Below are 20,707 nucleotides of genomic sequence, written 5' to 3' on the forward strand. Positions count from 1 at the left end.
CAATGCCCACCCCCAAGCGCACGCACACACACACACACACACACACACATACACACACACACTAAAAAGGGAACCAGCATGCAATGAACCCAGGACAGTTGAGAACCAAGAGCAAATGGGGGAGAAGTTGCCCTGAAGGCATGTGAGAGAGTCAGTGGGCTGGCAAAATGGTGTAGATGCTGAGGCCTGTGGTCACTAGAATTTGCAGAAACAGAATACAGGGGAGGTATGTAGGGCACGTTGAAAGAAAACAAGGACCAATTCCTAAAGATAAGCAAACAAGGGCCTGTGTGAGGAATGACCATGCAGAGCTTAAAAAGAACCAAATGGAACTTCTGGAAATGAAAGAGATAAATTTGGAAATAAGTAACTCAGTGGGTGGATCAAACAAGAAATTAGACACCACAACCTGAAATGATGGTCTCAGGTCTTCCCCTTCCTTTCCTCCAATGCCAGCCCCACTCCCTTCTCCCTCCAGCTCCACGGACAGTGCTGGCTGAGCAGCGGCAGCCAGAAGAAATCTTCCACCCCAGCCGTGCTCACCTCCACTGCGTGCTGGCACCATGCCCACACACTCAGTCTCCATCCCTACTTCTAGTGATGAACTTTTCATGCCCCAACCTGAAGGCAAGTCCACCTGTGTTCCAGAACCGTCTCTCTACATCCCCTGAAGGCCACTGCTCCAGACATTCTCAGTTCCTCTCCCACACTACCCACCTTCTCTCTCCACTGGAGTATTTTCATCACCTTCTTATGACTTAACCCTAGAGGTAAGTGAATTCAACACCCAGAGCCAATTCTTTCCTTTCTTCCCTTGGCTAGCTAGTATTTTAGCTCTAGTAGCTTCTTCAAGAAAGGCTTATGTGAGCCATACTTCCTGGGTCCTCACCTATTCAGCAGTGTCTATTGCCTTTATACTTGCGGGACAGTTTGGTTAGGTATAAAATGACCTTCTTGAGCACACTGCATGGATGTCTTACCCCTTCTAGGTTTTTCACCTAACCTGATCACCTTTCCTTGATTCCTGTTTTGTTTTTGAAATTTAGTGACTTTAATCAGGAATGCCTTACTGTTGACAAGTGTATTTATTTCCCTTGAGGCATAATATTTCCTTTCATTCTGTAGACTCGGGTCTTCCTTTTATTTCTAGAAATGTTTCTCTTTTGTTTCAACTTTATTTATGTTGAGAGAGAGAGTGCATGCACACATGTGAGCAGAGGAGGGGCAGAGAGAGGGAGAAACAGAATCCCACGGAGGCTCCAAGACATCAGCACAGAGCCCAACACAGGGCTGGAACTCATGAACTGTGAGATCATGACCTGAGCTGAAGTCAGACGCTTAACCAATGAGCCACCCAGGAGCCCCAAGACTGGATATCTTTTTTTTTTAATTTCTTAAAAAATTACATTTATTTATTTTTGAGAGACAGAATGAGACAGAGCACAAGTGGGGTAGGGGCAGAGAGAGAAGGAGACACAGAATCCAAAGCAGGCTCCAGGCTCTGAGCTGTCAGCACAGAGCCCCATGCGGGGCTCGAACCCATGAACCGCGAGATCATGACCTGAGCGGAAGTCGGACGCTTAACTGACTCAGCCCCCCAGGTGCCCCTGGACTGGATATCATTTTAAGACCACTGAATATCAGACAGTGACAACAAGATGCTCATGTTCACTGAGCACCAAGTAAAGCTAATGTTGCAGAGACCATGAGCAGGGCATGATCTTCGAGTAGGTTTTCTACTTCTCATGAGCGATGAGGACCAATCTGAATGCAACCTTTTGCTCCGGCCAAGAAGGGGTTCACTGGGGAGCACGTTGAAGAGCTGCCGGAACGGCAAAGGTTGGAGCGTCAGCAAACTGGATGCGACCCCAGCCTTCATGACAATGGAGAGCATCTTACCGCTAACCCTCACCTACCTGCTGCAGCTGGAAACACCCACCTCAGACGATGGCTGGGAAGATTCCATGAGATGCTCCCTGTAAAAGCATCGAGCAAGGCACCTAGACCCTAGAAACTGAAAGTACCATTTGGTTCAGTTTCCTCTTTCTGAGCCCTGCAGGAGCTGGAGGACGGCTCTCGCTGCTTGGGTCTTCCTTCCCTGCTACGGGCCCATCTGGTGTGGTCATTCCAACCCAGTGGCTCTTATAAGGCTGCTGTGAAGCCACTGACATCAGAATGGACTTGCCGGGGCGCCTGGGTGGCTCAGTCGGTTAAGCGGCCGACTTCGGCTCAGGTCATGATCTCGAGTTCGAGCCCCACGTCAGGCTCTGTGCTGACAGCTCAGAGCCTGGAACCTGTTTCAGATTCTGTGTCTCCCTCTCTCTGACCCTCCCCTGTTCATGCTCTGTCTCTCCCTGTCTCAAAAATAAATAAAACGTTAAACAAAATTTTTTTTAAAAGAATGGACTTGTCAATTATTTTAAGTCACTCCTTTTTTTATTGAGTAATATTCACAACGGATCTCCGGACCCTTATGCTATCCCATCACCCCTTCCAATTCCATCATGAGAGATTTGCCCCTTTGGTGTCCAATGCCGCCTCCTACACCCCTTCTTTCCATCAGAAGTGCTCACTTTCTTTACATTTGGTTTGTCTGAATTCTTATGAGTAGCTACCATGGGGGTTTTGGGGGTGGTTTTTTTTTTGTTTTTTTTTAGCTTTTACCTAAGTTCCTGTAGTTCACATATGGTGTAATATTAGTTCCAGATGTACAATTTGGTGATTCAGCAATTCCATACATCACCTGGTGCCCATCACGACAGGTGCACTCCTTAATCCCCATCACCTATTTCCCCCATCGCCCACCCTCCTCTCCTCTGGTAACCACCAGTGCATTCTCTATAGTTAGGAAGAGTCTGTTTCTTAGTTTGTTTCTCCTTTTTTTTCCCTCTTTGCTTGTTTGTTTTGTTTCTGAAATTCTACGTATGAGTGAAATCACATGGTATCTGTCATTCTCAGACTTATTTTGCTTAGCATAACATTCCCTAGCTCCACCCATGTCCTTGCGAATGGCAAGATTTCGTTCTTTTTTTATGGCTGAGTAATATTCCATTGTGTATGTGTATATATACCACATCTTCTTTATCCATTCATCACTTAATTGACACTTGGACTGCTTCCATAATCTGGCTATCGTACATCATGCTGCTATAAACATCAGGGTGCATGTATCCCTTTGAATTTTTGTACTCTTTGGGTAAATACCTAGCAGTGCAATTGCTGGGTCTTGGGTAATATTTTTATAATCAGAAAAGATACCAAAATAAATAACACAACTGTGTTGCTGCAAATGCGTAATGGGTTTTTGGGAGTTCAGTGGAGATTGCTCTGCGTGGTGGGAGGCTAAGAATGAGAGGTGTCCTGTCACCCAACACCCTCCACGATCTGCAAACTTGTGAGCGGGATGGCCCCAGTGTGGGAATGAGACTCCTTCCATTAGAACCTCAGAGCCGCCTTTTGCCAGCTGTGTGACTTTGGTCAGGTAGCTAACATCTCCATCTCTCGGATGCCATGTGTTTGGTCAAGTGCAGACAAGAACGAGCCTGGGCTAGGACCACCTGGGTGGCTCCATCGGTTAAGCATCCGACTCTTGATTTCAGCTCGGGTCGTGATCTCATGGTTCGTGAGTTGGAGCACCACATCAGGCTCTGTGCTGGCAGCTTGGAGCCTGCTTGGGATTCTTGCTCTCCCTCTCTCTCCCCCTCCCCTACTCCCTCTCTCTCTCAAAAGTAAATGAATGAAGCTAAAAAAAAAATGAGCCTGAGCTCCTCAGGTGCCCGGGAACAGTGACCCTTTAGCCACAAAAAGGAATAAAGTATTGATTCGTGCTACAACACGGACGAGCCTTGAAATCGTGTTCAGTGAAAGCCGCCAGTCACAAAAGACCATGTGTTGCACGATTCCGCGCCTATGAAATTCCAGAAGAGGCAGATGTATAGACACAGAAAGTAGATGAGCAGTTGCCAGGGGCTGGAGGGTGGAGGCAACAGCAAACATTGGTGGGGAGTGCTCGGTGAGTCTGGGGTCTCCTCTGTGGACGATGAAAAAGGTCTGGAACAAAGAGCGATGGCTGTACATCGTGAACGTGCTTAATGCCACTGAACCGTACATTCTAAAATAGTTAAAACGGTAAAGTTGCAGGTTGTTTTTTTTTTTTTTACCTAACCTCAAGTACTTTGCCATCTAAAAAGAAGGTACAGAGGTCCATCCCCTGAGGGTCCCTGGAACACCGAGGGTGGCACGAGACTGTTCACAATGCAGATCACGGGCACACGCTTTGCTTGTACAATCAGCTTTGCTATTTAACAAACCACTTCGGCATTTAGTGGCTTGAAACAACTAAGCTCGCCAATGTGTGGGCCGGCTGTGCACTTCTGGTCCGGGCTCCCTCACATGTCCATGGTCAGCCGCTGGAGGCTGCAGGATCTCCTGGGGCCTCACCCCCTCGCATGGATGTTGGGAACCTGCTGGTTGGGGAGTCTCAGCCGGAAGGGCTGGTCTCTGCTCCACGCGGTCTCTCGTCCCCAGCGCAGGGGTGAAGGGGATGCTGGGGAGGATGCCCGGGGCAGGTGCACACGTCTCTGGAGGCCAGGGCTCCAAGTACACAGCCTCCCTTCAGCCACACCCTACTGGTCAGACCAGGTCAGGTCGCCCAGATCCAGGCGTAGGGGGGTGAGGGGGGAATAGACCCCGGTTTCCGATAACAGGAGGTGCTGAGAAGGTGTGGCTCTCGGCCCCGGCACCGCGCTCCTGAAACGAAGACCCCGGGTGCCCGGTTTCTGCCGCACGTTTCCCAGACAGTGCCCAAGTCCAGGCGATCCCCGCGGACACCGTGCTTCCTCCTCTAGGTGGGCTAGAGAGGGCATGGCTCAGACAGGAGGTCAGGGTGTTCCCCTTGTGGGTCACTCAAATAACGAGCTGAAATGTAACGTCTTGCAGCCCAGGCTCATGGCCCTTACACCGGACACATGCATTAGAGGGGCCGTATCAAAATATCTTCCTGGGTTTTTCTTACGACTATAATTCTTTTGGCTATAGAACTACATGGGCCTGTCATCCACTTTCTTCCATCTGTGTGCAGAAACTCCTCTCTCAGCAGCTCTCGAGGCCTCTAGACGTTCAGCGGGGTGGGGCGGGGGTCCCCTCCAGGTGGAAGCAACAGAATGAGCAAAGACAGGGCTGGGGACAGGAGGAGCCTCTGTCCCGTGTCGCCTGGGCCCGGGGCGTACGAGGCAGACTTCTTGTCCAGAATGGTGAGTTAAGTGCCATGAGGGAGGTGACTGGACTTCCTGTCAGACTTCCTGTCTGTGGTAATAGGGAGCCACTGACGAGCGTGGAGTGCCACGGTCAGGGCCGGGTTTAGGAAAAGCCGTCTGCAGCATGGGCAGACACATGATGTTCCAAGAGCTCCCAGGTGGGACGCAACAGCCAGTAGGAGGCTGCTGACAGCGTCTGGGTGATGGAGACGCCGTGGAGGTACAGCTGACATGATCTGACAACGGCTTCCATGCGGGAGGACGGGAAGGAGTGGAGGGGGAGGGCTGGATGACAGGGAGGGCAGGGGTGCCGCACACATGGAAAGGGGGACAGGAGAAGGCACGGGGCATTTCCAGAGAGCAGGAAACAGGGTCGGGTAAGTTCTGCTGAATGTTTCAAGGAGACACCCAGAGCATGGGGTGCTCCTGCCATGGGCGGGGGGGGGGGGGGCTAGGCTGGCGGGGCGGGCCGGCGGGCGGAGGGGCGTGGGGGAGCCAGGGGCGCTGCCCCGCTTTGCAATCTCGCCCGCGGCCGGCCCGAGGCCAGCCCTGCGGTCTGATGTGCCGCTGGGGTCTAAAACCCGACTTCCAAGATTGAGCAATAGCTTCTCCTCCTCCCAGATGAAAACCTGTCCAAAACCCAGGCCCAGATCCTTCCCTGCTCTCTCCTACACTTGGAGTGCTCGGCGGTTGGCTGCAGCTGCCTCACTCACAACAGATTTTACAAGGCTGGCCTCCTGCCAGGGTCCTTTTAGAAGTAAAAATAGCTGAAATAAGCCTGCTCTCCCGGAACCGTGAAAACATTTCACCATACCTCAAGCTTTCACCTACTGCCGCATCATTCTATACCCCATTAGCAGACTCACTCCTGTGACACCAGGCCGTGGGACCCTGAGGGGCCGTTCTGAGGCCCGTGCAACTTAGGGCTCAGCTTTAAATGGGGGGGGGGGGGTTCAGCTGGACACAGGCCGTTGCCGTCTTGGTCGCTGCTGAAGTGCGCCTAACCACGCAAGACCTGCCGTTCGTGAAAAAGAAATGCTTTCTCTTCTTAATGGCACCTGCTGGGGCACGCCATGCCCGGGTATTACATTCCGGGCACGATTTACCCCTTCCAGTATTAGGGTCCTGGGCTTTGGGAATGTGCTCTCAGGTCAGTGACAAAGATATCTCTTAAGATTTTTTAGCTAATGGTGCATTTGCGAGGTCATTCAAGGCAAAGACCAGAAGGATTAAAAGATCTGACTCCTTCCTGAGGTCCTTAGTTGTAAAGGACCAAAGAAGACGTAAAACAAAGATTTATTCAGTTTCAGCCGGACAGCTCAACGGCACAGCCCCGTAAGAACCAGGGAAAAAGAAACATCTGGCCAGAAAAGCGCACTTGTTTACGAAAAAAAAAAAAAAAGGTTTAAGAGTCTTCTCCAGTTTTACCAAGTTCTTGGACGAAAATTAGGCTGATCATGAAAAACAATGTGGAACCTTGGGAGCACGGAGGCAATACAGGCAGGAGAAAGAACATCTTGTTTCTTCCTCGTCCAGCTGCCTGGGACCCCGGCCCCCTCCCGTGCGCCCCCGGGGAGAAGCCCCGCCCTGGTAGGTAGCCCTGGGGAGCACGCAGCTGTGGTGCTCCCCACACAGGTGGCCGGCTCCTCTCTGAGGCCAAACCCTTGTGTGGGGGAGGGCGGGCTCTGAACGGATGCTCACGGAGGGCGAGGGCCGTGTTTTGCTGCCCCCGATGACCAAGCGCCCGTCTTCCGAGCTCCGCGCACACCGCCCTGGTGCCGCTGGCACCTAGCTTGTGACAACCACTTACGCGGCGTGCTGGGAGGGGGGTGCGCCTTTGGAGCTGTGGACAATGGCCGTTTTGTAAGGAAGGAAGCCTGAACTGGCAACGTGGCCCCAGGCCCAGGCTGGGAAACTCAGCTTCTTTTCCAGGCCTGCCGTTGACTCAGCAGGGCTCTGAGGCCAAGCCCTGCTCTAGGGTCGGCCCAGCCCCCTCCTGACGTGCCCGGTAGCCTACGGATGAATGGCAGTCGCAGGACGGCGGCCCCTTCGGCTCTCCCTGGGATGCCAATGGGACAGACGGGTTAATACCGGAAGACGCTTTGAACTTCTTGGCACAAAGCGGTCTGGAGCGCGGTAATTAACAAATCTTACCACGGAGGTGGATTAAGGTCAGAAGTTCCTTGGGGGCCTGGGGAATAGAGATGGCTCGTGGCTGGATCTCTGGAGCCCAGGCCGTTTGCAGCCCTGCGCAGGGGCAGCAACGGTGTGGGGCAGGGCTGGGTCCCTGGGCCAGGCCACTTGGGTCAGCAGCTCAGGCTCACCTGTTACAAAAGTGGCCGGCCTTGGAAAAGCTCACAGTACTGGAGAAACACACGCACACGCACACGCACACACACACTATCACCATGAAAGTAAAGGCCAGAGAAGAAATGGAATCCTACTGCCAAAGCCAGCCCGACGGCCACCTGGCTAATGGAAGCTTCATGTTGTGGGAATTGGAGATAGAGCTTCTAACGGTAGTCGGTAAGGAAGATGCTGACGAGACACCTAACCAGGTAAGGCTGCCCCACTGCCATCTACCGAGGGGGCCCAGAAGTCTCTGACAAACCCTGAGCGACCCAGACCTGAGTTCCCACATCCCTCTGGAAAGAGGACGTTCCTAGAAACCTTGCACGGCAGATGCCAGTTTGCGAAGAGCATGAAACGAAGCTGTGACTCTCGTCACAGTGGCTCGTTCTCCTTGTCTATAAAATGGGGTGCCGGACTGGCCGTCGTCCGACTTTCCAGTCCTTTACACACACGGTGGGTGGTCTGTGGACACTTCTGCTGCCCTCCCGAGCCCCTGGGAGACACTGAGGAACTTGAGTCCCCACACTCTGCCAGCCCCGAGGCTGTCAACCACCGCAAATGACCAGACTTTGGCACGACGTGAGCTCATCTCCAGCCAGGTCAATGCAGCATTCTGTACTGTTCCTTCCCGCCCATCTGCCCTTCCAAGTATTCCCATGGCACCGCAAAATTCCACCCTGGGGCCACGAACTTCTGTCACAGGGACACGGAGGTGACACTCCCGGCTCCTGAGCTCTCCCGTGTATTTGAATCCACGTGCTGGCCCGATGGCGGGCCCGTGGCGCCCTCGGTCTCTGTGCTGGCTCCGCACTAAGTCTTCTTGGGTCTCCAAGTCTCTTTGGCCCTGTGCTCCCCAGGAAGTCCTCCCACATCGACCTCAGCTAGCCCTCCCATTGGTGAATCTCTTCCAAATCTCCTGAGCGTTCGAAACACATTTTTAAGCAGGGATCTGATCTTCGGGCTCACAAAGTCCATTCTCACCAGTAGGGCACCCCACCCCCTCCCAGGGGCCCTGAGAGTCTCCTGTCCCTGCCCCAACAGCAGTGTGCTCACACGCGTAGAGAGGACTCACAAAAGTGTAGAATTTGTTCTGCTTGCCTGTGTTTGTCGTACCCCTTCTGAGGCTAAAAGCACTGTGCGCCCGGGAGGAGCTGAAACCACTGAGGTCTCCAGAGCACCGTCCCTCCCACAGCCCACGAGCACCGCGGCCGGCTCGGTGATGACCACCTAAGTCCAAGAGTAGCAGCCTCTACATCCGCCCTCCCTCCCCACCTCATCCCACCCATCACAGCCCCATCCACGTGGCCGCCAGGCCAGCTCCCTCTGCTCCTGTAATTCCCAGGCCACCTCGCCCTTTCCACCACCCAGGGGGATCCTTCCTTCCACCCCCCACTCTCCCATCAGGAGGGCCGCAAAGCCTCTGGTCTTCCAATCCCCCAAGAGACCCCGCACACCAGTGCCGAGCGGTCCTTCTCGAATGCTTTCTCGGCATCCCCTAGCACGGTGCCTGAGCCGGGGTCAGAGCGCAGCGCGTGGTCAGTATGGACCACGTGGGAGCATCTGCTGAGTGGATCGTAGCCCTTCCTCTTCTTAGACGCCACGGCTCCTCCGTTGCCCTGAGGATGTGGTCATCCGGGTGGCTTCAGAAGCTGTCGGTAACCTGGCAGCTGTCCCCCCGACCAGTCCTTGACCCAGACCCTATGTGTCTCAGCCACCCCGGACTCTTAACTTCGAGCACCACTCTCTGCTTCCAGGCTGTGTTCATACAGCTCCTTCTGCCCCTTACATCCGCCCTCGCCTCCCCTGTCACTGTCCCGTCATCCCTCACCCCCCAGGGGTCCCTTCTCTCCGGCAGCTTTGCCGACCTCCGTGGAGGGGCCCTCCCCCGCCCTTGCTCCCACAAGGGTCCCCGCCAGCCTTGGCCGAGCCAGGCCCACGGCCGCGGTGGTTAGGTCGAGGTCCACAGTCTGTATCTGCCGGCCTTTCTAGAACGTGCATGTGTCTCGATCCCCGGCGTGTCTTTCCCCCCCATGCCACACCAGGACACGACCACACCCGAGGGCCCCTCTTAGCTGAGGCTCAGCCTGGGTCTCCGTGTGCCAGCCGAGTGTGCTGCCATGGCTGGTTCCAGGCCCAGGACAACCTTGCCTTCAAAAATTGCCTTGTTGGGGCGCCTGGGAGGCTCAGTCGGTTGAGAGTCCGACTCTTGATTTCAGCTCGGGTCATGATCCCTGGGTCCTGGGATCGAGCCCCGAGCCGGGTGCTGTGCTGAGATTGGAGCCTGCTTGGGATTATCTCTGTCCCCCCCCCCCCCCCGCCCTTCCCCTGCTCTCTCGCTCTCTCTCTCTCTCTCTCTCTAAAAATAAATAAATAATAAACTAATAAAAAAAAAAATTGAACTGCTTTGTTTGTGTGCGTGGAAAGCCAGTGTTCTCCGGTTATCTCAGAATCGTTTCCGTCTCACTGGAGAGTTACTGCTCTCACACAGAGAGGCCGGAGAGCGCTGGGGTGGCCCACGCGCCAGCCAAACGGCCCTGCCCTTTGAACCACTTCTGTTCCAGAGCAGCCTCGCACGCCGGGCCCAGGTGTGCCAAAGCTCTGCGCTAACAACACGATGCTTTTGTAAAGTCACAGAAAGCCAAGGAAGCCCGGCTCCCACCCGGGGCCCCCGCCGGGCACGGCCGGACCCTCTGATTCAGGCGAGTGGGACGGGGCCGCCTCGTGGGAGACTCTTCTCGCCCATCTGTGTGTCCTCACGTCGTCTCCGGATGCATCTGCCGTGGCACCAAGGGAGGAGACGGCCGTAAATCATCTGCCCCCACGGTCCCTAGGAAAATATTAAAAGCGCTCAGCATAGGTGTGGTTTTGGCTCGAGGGCAGGAGGGCCAGCCCGAGGTCCCGCAGCCCTGGGAGCAGGAGTCTCACAGCGCTGTATCGGTGGCATCCCCGAAGGCTCCCCCCCTCCATAAATCGCCCCGGGCCCTGGCGTCCTGACCGGGAGTTTCCCGTTCCTGCTCACCCCAGGGCGAGGGGGTGCTGTCGGCCGCTCCCATCCGACGCCACGGGCTCGGGCCTCGGCTTAACCTTGCCTGACCCCGCAGAGGCCCCCACGCTCAGCGTCCCACACACCACACGCAGCCACAGGATTACACAACACCATCCCGAAGCTGCAGGGAACACCCTGTACAGGCGAGGCCCAGCCCCTCGGTCTGCAGAAGACAAATAGGAAGGAGGAAGGGACCCGGGCGCTGCAACGGGCGGATCCCATCGCAGGCCGACCCCCGTCACTCGTCACCCGTCACTCGAGGACCGGCCACCTCCCTCAGCCCCAGCGGCCGCCTCCGCAGAATGGGCACAAGCGGCCCACGGGGTGTGGCACAGGCTCCGTGTACCCCGAGACCCCCAGGTCTCATCAGACCCCGTCAGGATGCGGCGGTTGGTGGGACGAGACGAGAAGGATGAGGGCTCGCGGCATGGATTTCGCTGGGCTCCCGCTTGGGATAAGCAGCCGGCAGAGAACGGGCTGTTTTAATCTTTCCTTTCATGTCCGGCCAGGAATACGGCTCCTCGGAGCAGAGGGCTGCGTCCAGGCTCCTCAGCAGGGCTCGGGGGCCAGCTGTCCCAGAATGACTCTGGCCTTGGCTGGCGAAAGTCTCTGCCAGGAGAAATGGTGAAAGTGGCATATAAACAAGGAGACTTCCCGCAAACACAGGCCTGAGCTACCAGATCCTCGAGTTGCTCTGCCTGCCTCCCTGGCCTCTGAAGCCGCCGGGAGGGAAGGCCGGGACCTGGGGGCCTGTTCCGACGGCACCCTCCTCACGGAGGCCACAGGGGACACGCGGGACGGAGCCACCCCTGTGACACGCCCTGCAAGCCACGTGTCTCTCTGTGAGACGGGGACTTCCCCAACGGCACCTATCTCTTAGGTCCCAGCCCTGTTCACGCCAAGGACAATGGAAGTGCAGAGGAATTCTGGAGCCAGAACGGCCGGCCTACGACCCCCAGCGCTGGCCTGGTCGCTGGGTGACACGGGGCACACACAGTTGTCTCAGGTAGCAGGGAGCGCGGGGAGTGAATTAAAGAGCAGATCCCGGGGGCACCTGGGTGGCTCAGTCGGTTGAGCAACCGACTTCGGCTCAGGTCATGATCTCACACTCCATGAGTTCGAGCCCCGCATCGGGCTCTGTGCTGACAGCTCGGAGCCTGGAGCCTGCTTCAGATTCTGCGTCTCCCTCTCTCTCTGCCCCTCCCCTGCTCATGCCCTGTCTCTCTCTGTCTCAAAAATAAATAAAAACATTAAAAGAAGAAAAAAGAGCAGATCCCGTATGATCCCCTATGTAAGAGTTTCCTGGAGGAGTCAGACTCGGAGAGACAGGGACAGAGGCCTCCAGGGGCTGGGGCGGGGGGTGGGGGGGTGGGCAGGGGTGGATGGGGACAGTTTCAGTGTGGGGAGATGGAAAGTTCTGGAGGTGGGTGGTGCTGACGGCCGCACAAAAGCGGGAACGTGCTTTGAGCCCCAGAACCGTGCACTGAAAAACGGTTAGGATGGCGAATTTTATGTCACGGGTATTTTACCACAACGAAACGATTTTCTGAAAACACGTTCACGGGCAGTGCCACCCCGGGGCCCAGCGGCGCGGGCGTGCTGAGACACCCTTCCAAGGGGGAGAGGAAGCTGGCACACCTGACCTCCTACAACACCGTGTGCGCTTCCTCGGAGTTTGGAGAAAACAGTCCCCGCGTGGGTCACTCCAACCCGTTCACCAGGTCACCCAAAAAGCGGGTCACCCAAAAACGAGAGGGGGATGGGCAGTTAGTGTCCCACGTGGACGCAAGGTCTCAGTTTGGGAAGGTGGACACGTCCTGGGGACGGACGGCAGTGCTGTTGTTACTCACGACCACTAAACCAGGCATTTAGAAATAGTTACAATGGGGCGCCTGGGGGGGCTCGGTCGGTTGGGCATCCGACTCTTGGTTTCGGCTCGGGTCGTGATCTCCCGGTGAGTGGATTCGAGCCCCACGTCGGGCTCTGTGTTGACAGTGTGGAGCCTGCTTGGGATTCTCTCTCTCTGTGCCCCCCCCCCACCCCGTCTCAAAATAAATGCATAAACTTAAAAAGGAGAAATAGTTAAGAAAGGATGGAATGTATAATTTTCAGCATACACACAAATACGACAGTGCCCACATAATCCAGTTCATGATGTATTATAAACTGGGTAGAAATCGCATAAACCTGCCTAAAGTTTTAAAAGCAACAAAAACAATAATGAGCAAAGATGGGAGCAGGCGGGCGTCAGCAGACGAGTCAGCAGAGCAGAGCAACCCCTGAAATCGGTGTATTGCCTCTGGAGCTCAGGGGCAACTCAGGCGAAGACCCAGAAACAGGAGGCAGCTGAGCTGAGCCGGCGGGTGCTGGGGGCGCTGGCTTTTCCTTCTCGTTCCTTCCTCAACTGTTTGGTCATCACCGGCTCACGTATGGACGTTACCGTGTCGATAACTGAAAACAGCTGGCACCTGACCCTCCGTGAATCCGGCTAAAACTCTCTCAAATGTAGATATAAATCTTGGCGTTGAAGACCCTTCCGGGCGCTCCCAGCCTGGGCTTTTCCTGCGTCTGAGTGTTCGTACGATCCCGACCTGCGCGGCACGTGGGCAGCACAAGTGGTTCCTTATCCACCCGGGTGCCTCGTGTGGCCACGATGCGTGCCCTCCCTGCCACCGTCTGCACCATCCCCTCCGCGGGGCCAGCTGACGGCAGAGGGACGGATGCAGGAGGATGCTCCCGCACCTGCAGGGAAGAGGCAGAGTGAAAGTGATGGCCAGAGGCAGGCGTGGAGGGGCGAGGGGAGAGAGGAGGGTCCCGGGAGCCGGCCGAAAGAGAGGCCAGCCGCTTGAATGCTCCGAGGACGCCCCCTGTCCAGCCCCTCCTCCCTCCTCCACCCCCTCCCCACCCCCCACCATCTCTTGCTCCCCCAACACACTCCTGGACCACGGGCAACGAATACCGATGGGCCACCGAGGGCGGTGGCTGCCACGGTGCTTTGGAAACTGAACGCTGAACATCATCACCATTAGAAGGAAGGGGCCGTTCTGCTCCTGTGGGGCACGGGGGCGCGTGTTCACCTAGGGTCAGTGCCATGCTCTGCCCCGGGCACCGTATATACCCCGGGCGGCTTTTCAGACGTTGCTCACGAGCGTCAGTTTCTGTGCCGGTCTCCATGGGGCAGTTTACTTTCCGCTTGTGGCTGGATGCTTCCAGCAGCGGCTCTGAACTCTTGGGTTCCAGGGCAGACGCCCAGGCAGAGTACTGGGCACCGAGAGGCACAGACTCCCTGGGAACCCTGGACGTGAGGAGCAGACACAGGGGCCCACGGGCTCGACCAGGCACAGAGAGGGAAGTGCCGACAGCCCCCACGCGGCAATACGCACAGGAACGAGGACTGAGGACCAGGCGGGCAGGACTCCAGAGTCCACTGTGGCCGCCTCTTTAAGAACACGCTGTTGATGTTAAATTTCTCTTTCCCGTCTCCCTGAGCCAAATGACTTGTGCCGCGGGAATGAATGGGACATGGACACGGGTGGCCCTTCAGAAGACACGTTCGTCAGTGAAGAGTCCATCCCAAGTTGGCAAATTACATCTTCCTGGTGACTTAACCTAATGACCAAAACCTCACAAATCAAACTTCTCCAAAAAATACAACTTAACAAGCTACAGCCCAAGGACCGAATCCAACCAGATGCCTGGTCTTGTAAATAAAGTTTTATTGACACGCAGCCGCATCCATTTCTTGGCATATTGTCTCTGGCGGCTTTCACACTGCGTTGGTACAGTTGGCATGTTGACTGTGACAGTGCCTTGGTCTGAAGGGTTGTGTCCCCCGACCATTCGTGTGCTGAAATCCTACCCACCCCCCAGAGTGATGGTATTTGGATGTGGGCCCTTGCGAAGCGATTAGGACATGAGGGCAGAGCCCTCATGATTGGGATTACTGCCCTTATAAAAAGAAAGCCCAGAAGGTTCCTTTACCCCTGCTGCCAGGTGAGGGCACAGCGAAAAGATGGCCATCGATGAACCAGAAAGTGGGCTCTCATCAGACATCAAATCTGCCAGGATCTTGACCTCAGATTTCTAGCCTCCGCAACTGGGAGCAAATTCTCCTGTTCATAAGTCTGGCTAAGACAGACCCCCAGAGCCAAAGATACTTACCGACCATCTGGGCCTTACAGAGAAAGTGTGCTGGCCCTGTTCCACGGGCTCTGCCTCCCAACACCGCATGACCCCTCTGTGTCCTGACTCAGCACAGCACCCAGAGCAGGAGGTCCTCACCGGATGCTTGTCCACCTGGTGTAGACGCCTGTCGCAAACATGCACCGAACCCTTCGACACCACTCACTTAGACCCGCGTGTGACCCTGGCATATCCCCACGTGACTCCTCAGGGTGGAGCTCGCCCAGAGGAGGGGGTAAGGCCCACAAGCTTTCCTCCCAGAGCACCCCTTTGGAGAAAATCATGCCATCTTATGTGTATGCAAAAAAGAGGATTCTGAAAACGTATTTCCAGTACGCTACAAGTGGAGGGGAAAGCTATGATTCGGGAATGATTCTGGGATTACCCAGAACCGAAAGGGTAAAGCGGACGCCTGAAAACGGACTAGCCACTTCTACCCACTGAGTCACAGCAGCAGCAAGGTCACAGGCGGCGTGGCCAAGATAAGTGGCTAAGGTGTTCCAGAGATGGCTGACCTCCCTTCTCCTCCCTGTTCAACCTCAGAAGCACATGGGGAACAGTCCCCGCTGCCCAGGAGCTCAGCCACACTGCCCTGAATTGGGGGTCTCACTGATCCCTGAGCCCCCGCTGCCTGGTTAATTTTTCTTGCCTTTAAATCTTTGCATTGATGGTTGGTTTCTGGGTTCCTTCAACCTACCTACCATTGGTCTAAGGTAACAGAGGCTAAGCCAGATCTGGAGTTCAGTTAGTGGTTCGTGCCGCCCTGTTCCATCAGTGAGTGGCTCTGTCTTTGTGTGCCCAGCCTGCGTGGGCGGTGGGAGGGACCAGGGCTCTAATGTCTGTGTCCCCCCGGCCCTACTATACCCGGAGACCCCTCCTTCTCCTCAGCCCCTGCAGCTCCGTATCTCATTCTTCAATCACCCGTGCAGCAAACGTCTGTGAGCCCTTCGCATGGGGGCGGGAAAAGCCCAGCCCCCCCCCCATTCCTGCCTCGAAGGAACCGTCAGCCTAACGGGGAGATAAGAACCCAGGGGGAGAAACCAAAATGACCTTAGCAGCCAAGACCGCCCGGCTGGTGCTCACTGGGGCGCCTGGGTGGCGCAGTCGGTTAAGCGTCCGACTTCAGCCAGGTCACAATCTCGCGGTCCGTGGGTTCGAGCCCCGCGTCGGGCTCTGGGCTGATGGCTCAGAGCCTGGAGCCTGTTTCCGATTCTGTGTCTCCCTCTCTCTCTGCCCCTCCCCCGTTCATGCTCTGTCTCTCTCTGTCCCAAAAATAAATAAACGTTGAAAAAAAAATTTAAAAAAAAAAAAAAGAACCCAGGGGGAGAAACCAAAATGACCTTAGCAGCCAAGACCGCCCGGCTGGTGCTCACTAAGTAGTCGGTCAATAAATAAGCAAGTAAAAGGCGTACTTCCACTGTCGGTGGGAAGGTAAATCGGTGCAGCCGCTGTGGCAAATACTACGGAGGCTCCTTAAAAAATTAAAAATCTAAAAACCATAGGATCCAGGGGTTGCACAACTGGGTATTTACCCAAAGAAAACAAAAACGCTAATATGAAAAGTTATAAGCCCCCCTGTGCTTACTGCGGCATTATTTACGACAGCCAGGATACGGAAGCAGCCCCGCTGTCCCCTGATGGATGAAGGGACAAAAATGCTGCGGCATATCCTTACAATGGGGTATCACTCAGCCATAAAAAAAGATGAGATCTTGCCATTCGTGACAATATGGACGGACCTAGAGGGTACTGTGCTGAGGGAAAGAAGTCAGACAAATACTGCATGATTTCACTCACGTGTGGAGTCTACAAAACAAGACAAATGAATAAGCAAAGCGGAAACAGAGAACAAACCGATGGCTGCCGGGGAGAGGATGGGGGGGGGATGGGCAAAACAGGTGAAGGGGGACAGGAAGGTACAGGCCCCCAGGTGTGGAATGACTAAGTCGCAGGAATAATCCTGGGGGATTTCCTGAGGAAAGAAATTAATACTGAGAATTGCCACAAAGCTCCCGCGACGGCTGGTGCGCATGGGCAGCCTGGTGAAAGTGAAGTGAAAACCTCTAGAAGCCTCTGCGTGTTCCAGAGGCAGCTCGGCAGAGGGAAAAAGTGCTTCCCATTCTCCAGGGCATGAGGGTACCAGATTTAGCACGTAAAAATGTGCTGGGGCGCCTGGGTGCCACCGTCGGTCAAGCGTCCCACTCTTGATTTTGGCTCAGGGCACGATCTTGCAGCTGTGGGATCCAGCCCCACATCAGACTCTGCACTGGAGCCTGCTTAGGACTCCCTCTGCCTCTCCCTCTGCCCCCTCCGCCGCTCACATTCGCTCTCTCCCTTTCTCTTAAAAAAAAAAAAGTGCCAAAAATGTCCTGTTTGGGATATACTTATCCTAAACAATTATTGGTTGTTTATCTGAAATTCAAATGTAACTGGGCATCTTGTATTTTCCCTGGCACCCCTACCTGGGCCCCGTGGTGAGTGGGAACAGCAATCTGATGCCCGTGGGAGGGAGAACGCACCCTCAGCTGGGCTGACGGGGCTCTGGGACAGAACACTCAGCTGTCACAGCTGTGGCCCCCAGGGCCAGCGGTCCTCAGCCTAGCGAGGCTACCTGCTCCCTCCCACAGAGCACAGGCAGCCTGACTGCCCGCAACATGCAGCCTCCGAAGTACGGCTCAGGAAAGAGAAAGACAAGGTTGCCCCAGGTAAGATGGGGAAAATGACGCTTTCGCATAGAACACGTCACACAAATAGAGAGACTGGACTGGGCTGCCCCATCACACGTGGTAAAAAGAATGAAAGAATGGGGGCGCCTGGGTGGCTCAGTAGGTTGAGCGTCCGACTTCAAGTCAGGTCATGATCTCACGGTTTGTGGGTTCAAGCCCCGCGTCGGGCTCTGTGCTGACAGCTCGGAGCCTGGAGCCTGCTTCGGATTCTGTGTCCCCCTCTCTCTCTGCCCCTCCCCTGATTTGCTCTCTGTCTGTCTCTCTCTCTTTCTCAAAAATAAATAAACATTTTAAAAAACTTTTTATTTTTTTAAAATTTTTTTTCAACTTTTTAAATTTATTTTTGGGACAGAGAGAGACAGAGCATGAACGGGGGAGGGGCCGAGAGAGAGGGAGACACAGAATCGGAAACAGGCTCCAGGCTCCGAGCCGTCCGCCCAGAGCCCGACGCGGGGCTCGAACCCACGGACCGCAAGATCGTGACCTGGCTGAAGTCGGACGCTTAACCGACTGTGCCACCCAGGCGCCCCAATATTTTACTTTTTAAAGAACCTGTTTTTCTTTAAAAAGATTTTTTCAACGTTTATTTCTTTTTTGGGGGGACAGAGAGAGACAGAGCATGAACGGGGGAGGGGCCGAGAGAGAGGGAGACACAGGCTCCAGGCTCCGAGCCATCCGCCCAGAGCCCGACGCGGGGCTCGAACCCACGGACCGCGAGATCGTGACCTGGCTGAAGTCGGACGCTTAACCGACTGCGCCACCCAGGCGCCCCTAAAAAAATTTTTTTAAAGAAGGAAAGAATGGCCTGGAAGGGAAGCCCATGCTCCGGGGCTCCTCCGGACTGGGAGAGGGTTTGCTAGGTCAGCAGCAGAGACTGACGCCTCCCCCTGCCCTTCTCCTCGTCAGGTGTCAGTGCCACGCACACCTTTGGCTTTGCTGTCTGGTCGAGAAGAGCCCAAGCCGACAACAAAAGCAGGTGGACAAAGGAGGAATCACAGAGCGGGGTGCCGACCACTCGCCCGTCTCGCGTGGCGGGGAGCAGAGATCGGCTACAAAACCTTAAAACCTAACGGCTCGTCTGCGTAATGGTTTGTAAGGTCGTTTTCCTTGGCCTCTGTCGGGTCTTTAAAGATGTCTCTTGTGGTGAGGGGATTAGTCCCAAGTTCAGCGTTTACTCCTCTTCTGTTTTTAAACTCAAATAAAACTTCAATTTCGTATTTTTAATCCCATAAAATATAACACTACTTTTGTAGAAATAATTTCGTCTTGTCTATCTCTCTATTCTTCGTTTTTATTTATCACTAGAGAGGAGTCTGGCAGAACATTCACCAAATGTTAACCCTATTTGTTTCCGGGCAGTGGGCAGTTTGTTGGCTTTCTGTTTGCACATCTCTGTATTGCTTCAGTTTTTATAATGGCATGTAAAACGTTTATAAAAGCGATAAAGCCATTCCTTTAAAATGATAATTATAATGACACTTAACGTAGCTCAGATTTCTAAGCGCTTTGTATGTATAAATCCTTTATAAGTCATAAGAAGGTGAATTACTTTTATTGTTATTCCTATTATATCTATTTTATTTTTTAATGTTTATTTTTGACAGAGAGAGAGACGGAGCATGAGTGGGGAAGGGGCAGAGAGAGAGAGAGGGAGACACAGAATCGGAAACAGGCTCCAGGCTCCGAGCTGTCAGCACAGAACCCGACGCGGGGCTTGAACTCACGGACCACGAGATCATGACCTGAGCCGAAGTCAGATGCTCAACCGACTGAGCCACCCAGGCGCCCCTGTATCTCTTTTACAGTAAAGAAAATGAGACGATGGGGCGCCTGGGTGGCTCAGTCGGTTGAGCGTCCGACTTCGGCTCAGGTCATGATCTCGCAGTCCCGTCCATGAGTTCAAGCCCCGCATCAGGCTCTGTGCTGACCGCTCAGAGCCTGGAGCCTGTTTCGGATTCTGTGTCTCCCTCTCTCTCTGACCCTCCCCCGTTCATGCTCTGTCTCTCTCTGTCTCAAAAATAAATAAATGTTAAAAAAAAATTTAAAAAAAAAAAGAAAATGAGACGATTATTTACATGGAGTCTCAAAATAATCTACATATATATCACTAGGGCTAATAACTTTAGCAAGGGGCTGGCTGCACACTTTTTTACACTATCAGCAAATACTTGGGAGTCCATTAGTAAAAAGCCAGACGCCCTTCATAATGGCAACCAAAATCAAAGGTATCCTGAAATGAATTTAATCGGAAATGGGTATAGTCTGTATGCTTTAAGCTCCACTGAACTCTAGAGGTATTGAACTCTATTAAAAATGTATCAAAGACTGTCTAAGTAAATGGAGAGATAGCACATGTTCATGGATAGGAACAATCAATATCACAGAGATGTCCATCTCTCCTGAAAGGAGGGCTCCAGTTCAAATGCCCAAATTAAAAAAAAAAAATTCTTTTAATTATAACTGGGTTTTTCATGGAATTGAAAACGGATTATAAAATATTTATATTTATATTTATATTTATATTTATATTTATAATTTATATCAAGAATATTTCAGGCACTTTTAGAGAAGAGGTAAGTTAGAAACTTGTCCTAATATGAAGGCTTCTTCATAAAGTTAGGGCAGATAAGATAGTGTGATACTGTTCTGGAGATGGGCAAGACGGCCACCAAAACAGAACAGAGGGCCTCAAAATAAATCCACCCACATGTGACACTTTAACGTATGGCAGAGGTTGCACAGAAGGTCAGTGAAGACAGAAGGGACCATTTAGCAAATGGTTCCGGTATTAACAGCTACTCATATGGGGGAAAACAAGAATTAGATCTCTGTCTCAAACCATGAACAAAATCACTTCTAAATGAATTAAAGTCTTAAATGTGGAAAACAAAGCAAGAACTGTTAGAAGAAAATATAAGACAATATATTTTTATCTTGGTATACGACACACAAAAAAAGTGTTAAACATAACATAAAAGATTAATCCATTTTATATGTAAAAAATAAATGATTAGCACCCAAAATATATAAGGAACTCCAAATCAAAAGGGAAGGAATCAAATTTTAAAAATGAATAAAGTACATAAATAGGGATTCTACAGAATACATGTGTATTGGGATGAATGTGTATACATAGGTATGTGGAC

The 20,707-nt window shown here is 53.5% G+C and overlaps 2 long non-coding RNA genes across 5 annotated transcripts in view; one reads left to right on the forward strand and one right to left on the reverse strand.

The window, feature by feature from the left end:
• Positions 1-5,331: 5,331 nt before the first annotated feature.
• Positions 5,332-19,352, forward strand: LOC128316125 (uncharacterized). 2 transcript variants are annotated; one of them, XR_008299709.1, is made up of 3 exons: positions 5,332-5,475; positions 18,468-18,661; positions 19,170-19,352. It is a non-coding gene; the product is annotated as an uncharacterized LOC128316125 (long non-coding RNA). The 2 variants fall into 2 exon arrangements; XR_008299710.1 differs by lacking the exon at positions 5,332-5,475 and adding an exon at positions 10,731-11,659.
• Positions 9,997-20,707, reverse strand: part of LOC113601458 (uncharacterized) — an 84,614-nt gene continuing 73,903 nt past the window's right edge. For all 3 annotated transcript variants that reach the window (XR_008299707.1, XR_008299708.1, XR_003422751.2), the window contains 2 exons: positions 10,627-11,262; positions 9,997-10,434 (listed from right to left, as the gene is read on the reverse strand). This is a non-coding gene — a long non-coding RNA (uncharacterized LOC113601458). The remainder of the gene's footprint in view (positions 10,435-10,626; positions 11,263-20,707) is intronic.

The sequence above is a fragment of the Acinonyx jubatus genome, chromosome B3 (assembly GCF_027475565.1).
Source record: "Acinonyx jubatus isolate Ajub_Pintada_27869175 chromosome B3, VMU_Ajub_asm_v1.0, whole genome shotgun sequence".
Lineage (NCBI taxonomy): Eukaryota > Metazoa > Chordata > Mammalia > Carnivora > Felidae > Acinonyx > Acinonyx jubatus.